Raw genomic sequence first — 14,758 nt, 5'->3', positions numbered from 1 at the left:
AAAATCAATCTCTTCCACCAAACATTTGGTCACCTATCTTAATCTCTCCTTTCCTGGCTTGGCAACAGATTTCCACATGCTTATTTTGTGAATCACTTTGGGACACAGTTTTTTTTTTAACATTAAAATTACTATTTAATTGGAAGTTTAATGAGCTTCACTAAATTTCTGTCACACCCTTTTATTATAGTTCCAGTTTATATTTTTGGATGCATTATTCTACACCTGATTCCTAAATCAAATGCAAATACACTACGGGTGCCATGTCTCAAAATCTCTACCTGTATGATGCAATATATTTCCAGGTGACTGAACATAAGAGGGCCGAAATTGTCCCTTCCGATAAAGCCTCTGGCCGCCTGAAAGCTGCGGCTATGGGATGGAGTGGAATGGCCGCCGAGTCTTCGCGGAGGGGCCGTCATTTTGGAAATTGTGCCTCCTCGGTTTTGGAGCGGTGTCTGGGATTGCTCTGCCCGTTTTCCCGCTGCAGAATGCATGCGACGACCACTTACCGACTGGCGGGGACCCCCTCGCGAAATTGCCTCTCGGGAAATGGCCCCTTTTCCAGTATTGCCCCACGATGGCGGGAGGGCTCACTGCCGCGGCTGCAATGTTATTTTTTTTGTCTGCCGACTGTCAGGTTGGTCTGACAATTATGGCCATGGGTTCAGCCGGGCCGCTAACAGGCAGCTTGGCATTCCCTCTTGGCCCGGCCGAAACCCTCCCTGGTGGTCCAGTGTTTGCCACTAAAGTGGCCCTCCCCTTTAACTGAAGGGGAGAGACGTTGTGAAGCACCAGCACGATGACGTCATCAGCGCGGCACTGATGACTGACAGCCTCAGCTACTCCGCCCCGCCCCCAGTTCCATCCCCATGATGAGGCCACTTCCGCCCCGATCCAAAAAATTTCCTGAAGTGCTGAATTTCGACGGATAGGCTGCTCCAATGCATGAGGTGACCAGAACACATCGAAACCAGTAGGTGCGCCTCATTTCGGGCGGTGGGCAACTTCGGCCCCAAGGTGTCAACTGCATTTCCGACTATGTTCAGTGAAAAAGCACTCGTACACAGTGCTCCACTTACCCCATTCACAATGCCATACATTTGCAGCTAATGCTCCAGTGCAATATCTTTGTGTTTTAAAACCACACCAGGGACAGAGGTTGGAATATACCGTAATGGCAGTTACATACAAATACAGACATCGTTAATGCACTGCACAGACAACCCGTAAACATTCCTTTTCTACAGCAGAGCAAACCATCGATTGAAGCAATAGTTTAAGACTTGGGTAGATGACTGGGAGCTCTTCTCTGAAGTTGTTTACCCAGCTCAATACAGACCTTACGTGTCGGCCTGGACTGTGAAAGCTTGGGAGTAGTCAGCACAGGCAAGCACAGAACCTGTGCAATGGGCCTCTTTCAGCACCCCAAAATAGTCCTCTGCTCCTATAGACCGAATCACCTAATTGGGCTCTCCCTTCCAAATGATGTGTGTTAGAAGGGCAGCAATATAAATTGGGGGATGAAGCAGTGTAATAGCTCATCAAGTAACTAAAACTGTTTCTTGGTCATAGTTAACCTTCACCTGGTTGGATCTCTCTCTCTTCCCACCCACACGGTGACCTAAGTACATCACCTCTGCCATTCCCAAATGATACTCTTCAGCCTTTACTGTCAGCCCCAGGTTAAGCCATCAGTGACACATATAAGAGGCTCCTCTTATGTCTGGCTGAAAATGGCAATGTTGTCATTGTCAGCCAGGCACAATCCCCAACCCCTATCTACTCAATCTTTCCCGGTAGTGGCATCCTTTCAATTCTGGTAACATCGTTGTAAATCTTTTCTGTACTTTCTCCACTGCTTCAATATTCTTTTTGTAGGATGGAGACCAAGACTGCACACAGTACTCCAAGTATGGTTTAACCCAAGGTTCTATATAAATTTAACATTACATTCCTGCTTTTGTGTTCTATTCCTCTAGAAATAAACTCCAGTACTTTGCTTGTACTCTTTATAGCTTTTTCAACTTGTGTTGTTATTTTCAACAATTTATGTATCTGTATTCCCAGATCTCTTTGCTCCTTTACCCCATTTAGTTTCTTACCTTCCAAGAAATAAGTAACCTCTTTATTCTTCCTACCCAACTGAACCACCTCGCACTGCATTCTATTCAATTTAATTTGTCATTTATATGCCCATTCTGCCTTCCCGTTTATGTCTTTCTGTATTTTAGTGCAGTGCTTCATATTATTAGCTATACACCCCCCTCCTCCAATTTGGTATTATCTGCAAATTTCCACACCATATCTTCAATTTCTGAGTCCAAATCATTTATGTATGTGAACAGCAGTGAGCCGAACACAGATCCGTGTGGAACACCGCTTCGCATCTTCTACCAGTCTGAGAAGCATCCCACAACACCTAAACTCTGTTTTCAATTCATTCATTTACACTTAATGTCTGCCAAGCTTGTCAACTCCTGGGCCTGCCAGTTTTATAATCACTGGAGCATGATTTTAGAGCTCTATTAAGTCAATCTTACTAGCCTTAACCAGAGAGTTAAGTAGCTCAGGGGAAAACAATGATTCCTCAAGTAGAATTTGAGCACATTAGAATAAACATTTCACCACAGACCTACCAACATTAAGCCCCATACCTGGGGCTTAATCCATGTGAGAAGCAGTGCAAGCTTATTCAATAAGAATTGAAAGTACAATTGAAATCTCACTTCAGTTGCAGTAAGGTACATTCAGAGGTCTAGGATAAGAAAAAACTCTGAGATAAATGTGGTAAAAAGGCAGTACTGAGGATGTAAACATTTAATAAAGTCATAGGTTTATCGGTTAAACGGACAGAAACCAGAATGCCCTGGTCATGTTCACCTGCCAAGATATGTTCAACTGAAAATGGGTGTCCCTTGTGAAGCACAGTGATAATTCCTGTCATTTTACCTAGTTTAGTCCGAGTTGTTTACAATTGCTCAAACTCCTCTATGATTTTATTATAGTAAATGGTAAGAAATCCTAATGATTTTACAAATCATAGAAATGTAACAGAATATATATGCTACATTTAAGACTAATGATTTCTTTAACCAAACGGAAATTTGTACCTTAATTCAAATAACCTTTATAGTTCAAATGTTTGGAGCATCAAAAGATACACATAATTGCATGTTAGTTTATTTTAGTCTGATTTGCCCCATAAAATAGGGCCATTTTGGTCATTATGTGGCAATGCATTAGTATTCTGCTTCCTAACTACAGAAAATGCAAGTTTACAGTAATTATGCAAAGATTAGGTTTATCTACAAAATACGTAACTATGGAGGAATTTTAGGATTAAATGACCAGGTACAGTGATTAGGTACATTATAAGTACTAAATGGTGGTAACATGATTGCAAACAGAATAATTTCATCCATATGGGTTTGAATACAGAGTATGAAACTTACTTATTTTGAAACTTACTTGCTTTTGTTGTCATATCTGCAGGCAGCCTGTTTCAAAGATAAGTTGCACTTGATAGAAAGAACAACTCAGGGACCTTTCTGTGGGAAAGTAGAAGTACGATAAATAGGTACTGTCGTAGCTCTGGTTTCTCAGCAGAATGTAATGTGTTGTTGGTTTAGAGCACTCAGTGGCCTAGGAGCTTTGTTTATGAAATTCATTGAAAAGAACAAAGAATGCCAATGATGTATCTGAATGCCATTAGATAACAGAGTACATGTCTTGAACAGCAATGAATGGATGGACAGCTCTGTGCTGAAAAACATGCAACCTTAACTTATATCTTGAAACATAAACTAAGGTTTTAGAGGAACCGAATGGTTTTATTTTTAAATCAAAAAAGTGCAATATCAATGATAAGAGCATAAAATGTGAAGCACAAAGAGTGAAGTGAATTTGCCTGATTATCTACGCTGCCATAATTCTCTATCAGGACCATGCTAGGATTTTTAATTACACACTTTTGTGTAATGTTTCAGGGACCTTCCTAATGAAAGGAAAATGTTTACGGTACAAGAGAATATCAAAGTCAAAGCTCGAGGAAGAGTTCTGAAAATCAGTCATGTGTGACTTTAAAAAAAATCTCTTCTGTCTCAGGCTAGTGGAGCAGTGTCTCTGTCTGCTTTTATTGGCTCGGCTGAACATTACAGGGAGAAAACCAGATGTGAAGCAGAGATGACTTGAAAGGGCAGGTAATTAATATCATCTGCTGATCTACTCTTATCTTGATGGGCTGATGTTTACTGCAGTGACCTTAAGGTTGTAACTGACATGACCTTGCCTACTTAAAACCAGGAAGGTCCAGAAACACTATGCTCTAGAGGCAGTACCACTTCCTCTGTGAAGTACAAACAGCTTGGCTTTATAAATATCTTTTTTGCTCTGAACTTAGTTCATGATGGTGAAGATGGTCTTTTAACTTTCATTCTGCCGCCTCACAACATAATTGTTACCATCACAACGTGCACCCTTTGAATTAAATGTGAAACATATGCCACATAAAATATGCATTTTTAAAATTTAATTTTTGACGGATGGTTTTAAAGTCAGTTTTTACTGGTATTTACCAAATTATTAATGGGGATCAATTTATTCTAATGATTTTAGCTACCAATCATAGTTAGGAGCCAGAAGTACAGGGCGATAGTCAGCAACATCTGTCAACAAAACCATGGATCTAGAGTTTGATCTTTGATTAAAAAACATTAAATCTAAGATGGATTGTACTTGAAGTGGAATATTTGGTAAGTGGCATTAAATTCTACATATTTTAATATGTAACATTATACATAACTGTGGGCCACCATAACTATTTAAAGTTGTGTAATCCTTTTATGTGTCTTTTGTAGATGGAGAGTTAGAGATAATTTCCCCAGGAAATTCTTGATATTCCTTTCAAATGATATTTCATGCGTTATTTGAATCCTGATTTTAATGAGGATCCCATTTCCATAAGATTAGTTTTCCTCAGGATATAAGAAAAATTTGTACTCCAGATGTCTTTGCTGTTTTGTATCCTCTCCTCTTTCTGTACTGCATGTTTACATTCACAACAGAAAACTTCCTCTCACTTCCCCTCCCAACAATCCCCCAATAAAGATCAAGCTTTTCCCCTCCCTAGTCTGGTGGGAGGGACTTTGCCTCAGTCCCCATTACAGGTTTTTCTTGCGCTATAAATTCTTTTGTTCACAATGTGGCGGAAGATCCTTATCTTCCCACTGTGCAGGGAACAAGTTTTCCTGTGAATAGACCTCAAGCCAGTCTTAATCAAAAGATCTCACTCGCTTTAGCTGATTTTAGAAGTTATGAAACACATCTGAATCGGAGAAACAAATCATAAGAAAGGGGCATGTGTTGCTGCACTAACCTTTTATGTGTTGACAGAAATTAGTAAGCAAAGGCCTCTCTGGTAAAACAATTCTTTAAAGTTATTACCTACTTGTAATTTGTACTTTTGTAATTTTTCTTCTGTGGCTTAGTACTTACACACCACATTTACCCATCAAGTTGTCACAAGAGCTACAAAAAGTGTTTAATACATTATATTATACTTTTATCTATCCCATCACACTTGTAAAAATATTTTAATGCTTATATAGCAGCATGTTTAATTTACACATGATATCAAAATGCACAATGGTGCTGGCAGCAGTGTTGGGACCAGGTTTTGTATCTGTGATGCTCTACACAGTGGATTTCCAGTTTTGGACATGCCACTGACAGTAAGCTCAGGGCAGAGGCCAAGGAACTCCATACAGTGAGGGTGGGATTTTGTTCCAAGCTACCCTTGGTTACTTCCCAGTAGCAGGCTCAAGAATGATAGTGGTCACGGGCCCAGGTTTAGTTCATTTGTCTACCTCCTCAGTATGATATCATCATAGGCAGTCCCTCGAAACGAGGATGACTTGCTTCCACGCCAAAAAAGGATGAGTTCACAGGTGTTTCAATGAAGCACCTAATATTCCAGGTCCTGAACTACATCCTGAAGGGTGGAAGATGCCTGTGCGTGGATTTTTTAATGTGTGGTGGCCGTTGCAAACCAGCCAACATGTGGGCTTGACAGAGCTAGGTCTTGGTCCAGTGGTAAGGGTTATCCAAGATGACTGGAGACCTGCTCTGCAGTGTGGGCTGGCCCGTGCTGCCCCTGGGCCCCTGGCCCCGTACTCACGCTTCTCCTGGGCCCCGATCACATCCCTCTATAGTCTCTTGCTGCTCCTGCTGTATCTGCCCATTCTCCAATCACCGACCTGGACCTTGATGACGTCACTCTTCACTGCTGTCGTCCTCCTGCACCAGCTCGCTCTGTATCTTGTAGTGGTCTCCACATTGCTCCCAGGCTGCCGCACCTTTTATGGCCCTGACCTGCCGCTGATGGTCTCCCGCAGGTTGGGACCTCCACACTGCTCCCCGGGCTTCAATACTGGTGTGCTGAAAACTGTAAAAGGAGGAGAAAAAGAAAAAAAGCACAAAAAAAATCACAATGTGAGCTACTTTGAAACAATCACTCTTTTTTATAACCACTATTCATCAATAAGAAATAGTTTTTTTTTACAGGACTGGTTGCTTTTTAATCCCCACTATTGTAGACACACTACAGCTTATTTTAGCTGGTTTCAGGAACGAAAAACAAACTGGGAATTTGTGCCTGGGGAAAATAAGAGAATGTCTTATGTTATTAATAGCAAGTTTTCTTGTGAGACATTTATACAGTCATCAATAGAGACCAGCAGTTATATCGGGATTAGTACTGACCACTGCCTCCATTACAAAATATAAAGTAGTTAATCTATGGCTCTGAAAAGGGTCTCACTTTCCTACAGGAGCTCACTCTTTACAGCACAGTATTTGAAATATGTTAGAATGTGTGAAATAATGTTCCTTTGTACATTTATTTATATTTTTCGAAGTGAGTGACCCTGAATTACGTTGATAAATTACATATAAATCTGCGACATTTGAATTGTAATTTAGATGGGCTTTTACTAAATCTGTAAATTATTCTTACATGTTTGAATGTAATTTGATTTTATTACACAGAAGGTTTCTCCTGTTTTCTGTCACTTATAAACAATCAAAAGTTCACATGTTCCTTGACCTCCCTATATGCTTTTTTATTTTTAAAAGGTATATTGTTACTGAACTTAAAACAATAGCTTTTAGGATTAATAGTAATTCTCACATGTTACACTGTAACTAAAAAGTATCCGATGTCACGACGAACAGACAATAATATGGCGCCAAACTGCAGACAAATATTTAGACAACCTTTTGAACAGAAGGTGTGTAAAGGATTTTCTTTCACTTGGGTTTCCTCTGAGTATTTGTAAGGCATTTAGAAGCCAATTGACTTTCACTGTTAACAAACGCTGTTTTACTGGCAAATTAGTATTTTGGAGACCAATGGTAATTGTTAGTTGAGGTAAATGTAGCATTTCTCCCCCGTATTTATTCAGATTTAATGTTTCGTTTGGTGCGCTGCTGATGTTATCATACTCCCACTTTGATAGTAACTTTTGCACCAGAATGATGTGAAGATAACTTTTGAAAAGGACACATAGTATTTGTGTTTGTTGATTTGCATGAGTTGGATTTTAAATAATAGCCAGACAATGCAGCAGGGTAGTAGGTTATGTGATCACAGTGTACACTCAGCTTCTCACTCTGGGATAACTGACATTCAAAGTTAGTTGCCTGATTATGTAGAGAATTTCATTTGGTTTACCATTCTGCCATCCGTCAAAGGTGTTCACTCTAGTTATAAGCCTATCTGCCCACCTTGCCCTGTGGTATTGTGCTTCTTGATGATTAATCCATGGAGTGAGGTCAGGGAGTGGCTCTTGGCCCAGGCCCGCCTCTCCAACTAGAAAAGGCTAAGAGGCTCTGAAAGCGAGCAGCAAAATCCAAAAGTTGCAATGTTTCCTCATTTGTGAGTCTTGCTAGTGAAATAAGAACAGTTAAGATAAATTGACGTAGCACTTTCACCTAGTTGTTCCAACATATAATTTATAAGAAAGAAAGAAAGACTTGGATTTATATAACGCCCTTCTCAACCACAAGACGTCTCAAAGTGCTTTACTCTTTTTGGAGTGTAGTCACTGTTGAAATGTAGGAAACACAGCAGCCAATTTGCGCACAGCAACTTCCACAAGCAGCAATGTGATAATGTCCAGATAATCTGTTTTTGTTATGTTGATTGAGGGAAAAATATTGGCCAGGACACCAGCGATAACTCCCCTGCTCTACTTCGAAATAATGCCATGGGATCTTTTACGTCCACCTAAGAGAGCAGACAGGGCCTTGGTTTAACGTCTCATCCGAGAGACGGCACCTCAGGTAGTGCAGCGCTCTCTCAGTACTGCACTAGAGTGCCAGTCTAGAATTTTGTGCTCAAGTCCCCAAAGTGGGACCTGAACCCACAACCTACTGACTCAAAGGTAAGTGTGCTACCCATTAAGCCACAGCTTAATGGGACCGGGGAGGCCGCAACATTTTAGACTACCTGAAGATTCCTTCAGATCAGCTGCAGATTTGCTTCTGCCTAGTGGGAAAGTCAAAGGCAGTTCCCCTGCTCAGGTCCTGGTTTAAACTGCAGTGGGATCCTATTGACATAATAGCCTGATTTGCATGAATTTATGACGATCCCGCCAGCTTCGGTCTGTGGGTGCCTCAAACTCCTGCAAAAGGTTAATATCGGAAATTGTTGGTGAGTAACTTGCTCATTTTAAACTACCCACACTCCTGGATTCCGCACAGTTCGCTAATTGAAGAGCAAGTTGAAATCAGTTCCAATTTTGACAATTCAATGTGTTTATTTTCCTCATAGATTAAAACATTACAGAAAAAAAGTGAGTAAACTGGTGAGGAATGCTGATATTTTTCTTAGCTTTGCAATGTAATGTGTTAATCTTGCCTGTATGTATTTCCTCCTGTGCAAAGTGTTGAGATGTAAATAATGGAAGTAGATATTAATGCTTGTTTATGCGTAGAATGTGCTCGTTGAAATAAGTTGGATAGAAACAGTTTATGCTTTCCTGGCCGGAGAATCAATTTGAAGTGGGAAATGTTCTTTCTAATCTTACCTGCCATTAGACTTTCAAGAGGGGTCAAGCTGTCCAGGTCTGAGTAGAGCACCATTAGGACCAACTAATGGTGCTTTTGTAAATTGCTAGTGATGATCCCATTGTCGTCTCTGAACTATCCCTACTTTCACACATGGCCTCCACTGCCAGCCATGATACTCCCAGTGAGACCCAACCCGTCCAATGCAGCCGAAGTATACTAGATGGTATTTTCTTTGCAGACCGAGCATCCACCCTTTACATAGTGAAGCATATATGTGGCTAACATTTGCAAGGCAAGCACACAGAGTAGGTCATCTAGATGGGCAAATAAATCATCTTCCACAATATACTGTTTAAAGGTATTGACTTGCATTCAGTTTGGCACTTTAATAGTAACACAATGTAATATGATCACTGTGCATGCCTGAACTGGGCCTTCACCTTTCATTCATAGTAGGCGACATTTTGCCTTCAGCACAATCAGAAGAACGGCACTCATCTGTTCTTGTAATGTGGAATCCCGATTGCAGAATTGCATAGTGCCATACTCTGCCTAGTTGTACCAGGGGTTGAATAGCCTGACCAGCCACCCTTAAAGGGACCGTGGGCAGCCGCTCAAAAGTGGCTAATGACACTTTTCCTCAAAAATGAGTACCTGCTGAATATGTGTTTTTTTCCTGCTTGAGCATTTTGAGTTCTTTACTGCACAACTTTATTCAAGACCTGCTCACGAGAAATGACAATCAAGTGGATCATTAGAAATGTGACCTGATCATCAGGTCAGGTTTGCACTTACTGGCTGAGCGAGATTTCGAATCCATCACTGATGAATGTGACTAGAGGAGAGTAAATTTTAATCTTTATTTCTAAACGAAGAAAATATGTTTCTCTTTATTTAAATGCACACAAGAAAAATTGAATGTACACCAAGATTGTTCATCAGGGCTTATTATAGATTGCCATTAATTTAGACTGACTGATGCAGGGCCTACCAATTGCTACATTATTCAATATTTGAACTGTGCGCGTGACATGTATAACACATCAAAGTGTTTACATGCACTGCTACTGCAAACTGTTTACATTGATTAACAACTGTAAAATCTCACTGCGGGAAGCTGGTGTGCAATGTTTACATGTCTAGTTGAATTATTTTGTAAGAATATAAGAGAGCATGGGAAGAAAAAATACCTTTTGGCCCATCAACCCGATCCTGCTGTAGATCGTAATCCACTCTGTCATGGAGTTTACCTATTTACTCCCTAGAGTGAAAGTTTTGAGAAATATTTGCTAATCCACAAGCATAATTAAGGAAAATTCCAGAAGATCCAACCCCTCACCTCTAATATTCAACCCTGGCTATGACAGTGGCTGTTTTCCATTAGCGATAAATCGACTAGAAATGTCTGCCTTTTATACTGGATCAGGGCTAGAATACTTTCAGCTGACTGGATCTGAGGTATTTCACTGGCAAATATTTTTATTTGGGATATAACAATATTATGCGTGTTATAAGGGCATTAAAGGGAGATAGCTTCGGTATCGTATAGCAAAATTATATGAAAATGAAGATTGGGCAGGATGTATAATGGGTGGCTCATCTGCTACTGGCAGGTTCCCACCCTCACCCTGTTGACATTTATTCCCAAGCAAAAGAGAAACTTGTGTAACAGAATAACCTGGGGCTAGACTTTCCACTTTCAGGCTAAGGCCGAAAAACATGGGCCTTGTTCCAGCGATGCGGGACCTATCGCCTGTGCTGATCGCCGGCTCAAGGCCCATTTTTTTTTTGCGATTTTCCACTCGGCCTTCGCCCAGCGATGTCAAATGGGCGATGTAATTTCTCGGCGATCTCCTGATCGGCCAAAGAAAATGGAAGTGAATGAAAAAAAAAGCTTCCCTAGCAACGCATTACTGCGCATGTGCAGGTTGATTTTTTTTTTCCGGTTGATGCTTCTTCCTGCGTTTTGAGAGGTCAAGGGTCTTCACACATGCTCAGAAGCTCTGGGTGGGTCTGGGAGAGAGAGAGAGAGAGAGAGGAGAAAGGAAGCAGGTCAGGTTATCCAAATTACAGATAAATGTAAAGAATGGAGGGAGGTGCAGGAAAGAGAAGGGCCAAACCCTTCAGCGAAGAGGCAAATGAGGCCCTCGTAAATGCTGTCAGCTCCAGGTGGGAGGATCTGACACGGGGTGGGCAGGGGAAACCTCCACCCCGTGCATGTCGAAGGAATTGGTCCGAAATAGCCGACATAGTCACATCGGCCTCCAATGAAATGCACACACCGGACCAGTGCCGCAAACGGTGGAACAGCCTACTGGCAGCTGCGAGAGTAGTTGAAATTTATATTTATGTATTATTTAATGATCTAAATAGTAACTAGAATCTGCAATGTTATTGGGTTACATTTAAACATAACTAAATTTTACGCAACCCAGCATAAAGTTCTTGCTCACTTGTTATCATTACTTAACTGTTGCCTTTCCATTCTTTCTGAAATGATCACTTGTTGTCATGACTGAAATGATCACTTGTTAGCGTGACTGAAATGGTCACTTGTTGGCATGACTGAAATGGTCACTTGTTGTCATCACTGAAATGATCACTCGTTGTCATCACTGAAATGGTCACTTGTTGTTATGACTGAAATGGTCACTTGTTATCATCACTGAAATGATCACTTGTTGTCATGACTGAAATGGTCACTTGTTAGCGTGACTGAAATGGTCACTTGTTATCATTACTTAAATGGCCACTTGTTCTGTAAAATGTTCATTTCTTCTTCTTGTAACGTTTAGGGGATTTTGAGGAAAGGGTGGGTTGGTGCGGAGGGTGGGTTGGTGCGGGGGGTGGGGGGTTGGAGGGAGGGTGTTGTTCATTAGTTCTTTGTTTGTTAATAAAAAAAAAATTTCTACAACTTTTGAACCTTCTCTTTTACTTACATAAGTTTTACAACGTACAGTTCTTCATGCAGATTTGTTTGTTTATTCTGTTTCCCCACGGAATATCATTAAATAACTTCACTATGTAAAAGCTATTTAATAAATAATTCCAATATATGCATAAATAAGGTGATAATACCTATTTATATTCCCTGTCCCAAATTTCTGAGTACAATTTGCATCAATTTTACTCTCTAAACAACTCAGGACAATTCTCCACCCTTCCTCAGAGGCTAAAAATGGCTTCCGTAGTGCCCATTTCCCTCTCTAAGGCCCTGAAAAAGCAACTATTTTTGAGCACTCTTTTGGGCCTTGCATCGGCCCAGCGAAGTGCATGCTAAGTGCTGAAACTTGGGATGGGCCTTGTGTGGACGATCATTTGGGCAATCATCTCAGCGATCAAAGTGGAAACTTAGGGGCCTATTTTTCCGGTGATATTTTGGGCCTAGTTTCCACTTTTTGCTCAAAATGGGCGATAGAGGTCCGTTTTGGGCCGTAGATGGGCCTTAGATGGGCGATGTGAAGTGGAAAGTCTAGCCCCTAGATTCTCCGTTATGGATAGTGTTTATTCTTGAATGGTCAGAAACAGATTTTACACTGACACCAAAGGAAGTGTGCTACTTTCATCCATTTTCCAAATATTGCGATTGTTCATAGCTCCAAGTTAAAAGTTTTGGACATATGCAGGGAGCACACTAGTGGTGTGAGTGGAAAATTACATGCAAGTGGAATTAAAAGGATGGGTACAATTATCGAGGCATGCTGTAAAAGAGGGACATTTCTGAAAGTCTTTAGAAAGGCTCAGAAGGCATCTCAAGCCGTTAGCAGCCTTTGCCAAGGCTGAATAATGAGGTAACTTAGAAAGGGCAGGAAACAATGAAGGGAAAGGGTACTCAACGTGCAGGAAAGTGATGGAGGAGCCCAGCACCCAACTCCCTGTTTGATGTGCAGCTGATGGTGCATGAGGTGCTTATAAAGGTAAGATTATTTAAGCTGCAATGGATCAATCACTTTGACTCTGTTTTGCTAACTTTTTTTTCCATCTGACAGATTCTCATGAGGCTTTGAAACTGAGATTCATTGCACTATCTCCCACTGCAACTCATTCGATGTCAAAGGTGTGGAACTCCTTACCTTTCTCAGCTTCCCTTCCTCCGATCAATCATGATTTTAAAATCTAGGCTTATTGTGACTAATCACTATTTCCCGATTTAACTCTCCATCCTGCACTTTGGGTCTTGGCCCTTCACCTAGGTTTCTCAATTTTAAAAGTTCCTTCTGTGAATCAATCAAGATTAGTATATTTTTTCTATTCTTTTAATGGTTTTATAAATGGTTTATTCGGTTTCAGTTGTTATTATTATTTAATTTTAAAGCAAGACTTGCATTTATATAGCACCTTTCATGACCACTAGACGTCTCAAAGCGCTTTACAGCCAATGAAGTACTTTTGGAGTGTAGTCACTGTTGTAATGTGGGAAATGCGGCAGCCAAGGTGCACACAGCAAACTCCCACAAACAGCAATGTGATAGTGACCAGATAAATGTTTTTTGTTATGTTGATTGAGGGATAAATGTTGGCCAGGACATCAGGGATAACTCCCCTGCTCTTCTTTGAAATAGTGCCATGGGATCTTTTACGTCCACCTGAGAGGACATCATCTGAAAGTTGGCACCTCCGACAGTGCAGCACTCCCTCAGCACTGCAATGGAGTGTCAGTCTAGAGTTATGTGCTCAAGTTCCTGGAATGGGACTTGAACCCACAACATTCTGACTCAGAGGCAACTGTGCCACCCACTGATCAGTAAACACCATTTAAGACAATTATTGTGTTGATTAATTGAAAAATGAATGTGGAAAAATCAAGATACATTTTTCTTTTCATCTCATATTCCCATTGCTGGTTAATGGAAGCTGGGTCAGGAACGTGATGCAATCGACATGCACACAACCACAGAAAAATGTTGTCATAGTCAATATTCTTTGAGTAATAAACTTCAGAAATATCTAATCGTGTTATGATTTATGTTGGAGCAGAAACATTATCTCAGTTCTCCAAGGGATGAGGTTTTCTACTTCATAGACTTCATGTAGGAAAACAAATGTGTGCTGCCAAGCTGGATAAAATGGCAGAATGCTCATAATAATAGGAAATACAAAATATTCTGAAATAACAGTCCCTAAGCAGTCGTGTGCTGCACATAATGGAACCATAGCCCAGAACCAACGGATTTGGGGCTTTGTATCTTTATTTCAAGGGCTCTCACGAAATGTGTCTCACAAAGTCTTGTTTAAAAGAGAAAATAAATAACGGCATTAAACATTCAGGAATATTTATTCAAGAAGACTTCAGTCAAGAAAAAATGCTTGGTATGTTATACTCTATATAATTATTATATCTTGAATCCTTTGAACAGCTGGGTGGTGTTAGATGCTACAATAAATATAACTGTGACATGCCAAGTTACAAACAGTAGGCCAGGCAGCAGATCAGAATATCAAAGCAATATAAAAATTCTATCTGCACAATGGAATATTATTCTTCCTTTCTAGTCTAGACAGCCTTTGTCAAAGCTACTTACACAAGAGGCATTTTTTGATGGCAGATTCCTTTAAACCTTCTTGAAAAGGCAGTATTACGTCAAGAAAGTGCAGCATTATTTAATGTATCTGTTTGTTTTAGGGGACAACCAAGCAGTTCAAGCATTTGAGCATTGGACTCTCAACTAGAAGGTTATGAATTTGA

General features: G+C 40.5%; 1 long non-coding RNA gene across 1 annotated transcript in view; it reads left to right on the top strand.

The window, feature by feature from the left end:
- The first annotated feature begins 4,112 nt into the window (after positions 1-4,112).
- LOC139278292 (uncharacterized) overlaps positions 4,113-14,758 on the top strand; it is a 58,024-nt gene continuing 47,378 nt past the window's right edge. The window contains exons 1-2 of the long non-coding RNA XR_011596237.1: positions 4,113-4,202; positions 4,618-4,754. This is a non-coding gene — a long non-coding RNA (uncharacterized lncRNA). The remainder of the gene's footprint in view (positions 4,203-4,617; positions 4,755-14,758) is intronic.

Source organism: Pristiophorus japonicus, chromosome 13, assembly GCF_044704955.1.
Source record: "Pristiophorus japonicus isolate sPriJap1 chromosome 13, sPriJap1.hap1, whole genome shotgun sequence".
Classification (NCBI taxonomy): Eukaryota; Metazoa; Chordata; class Chondrichthyes; family Pristiophoridae; genus Pristiophorus; species Pristiophorus japonicus.
Note: the sequence above shows the minus strand (reverse complement) of the source record. Positions and strands in the feature narration are given on the sequence as shown.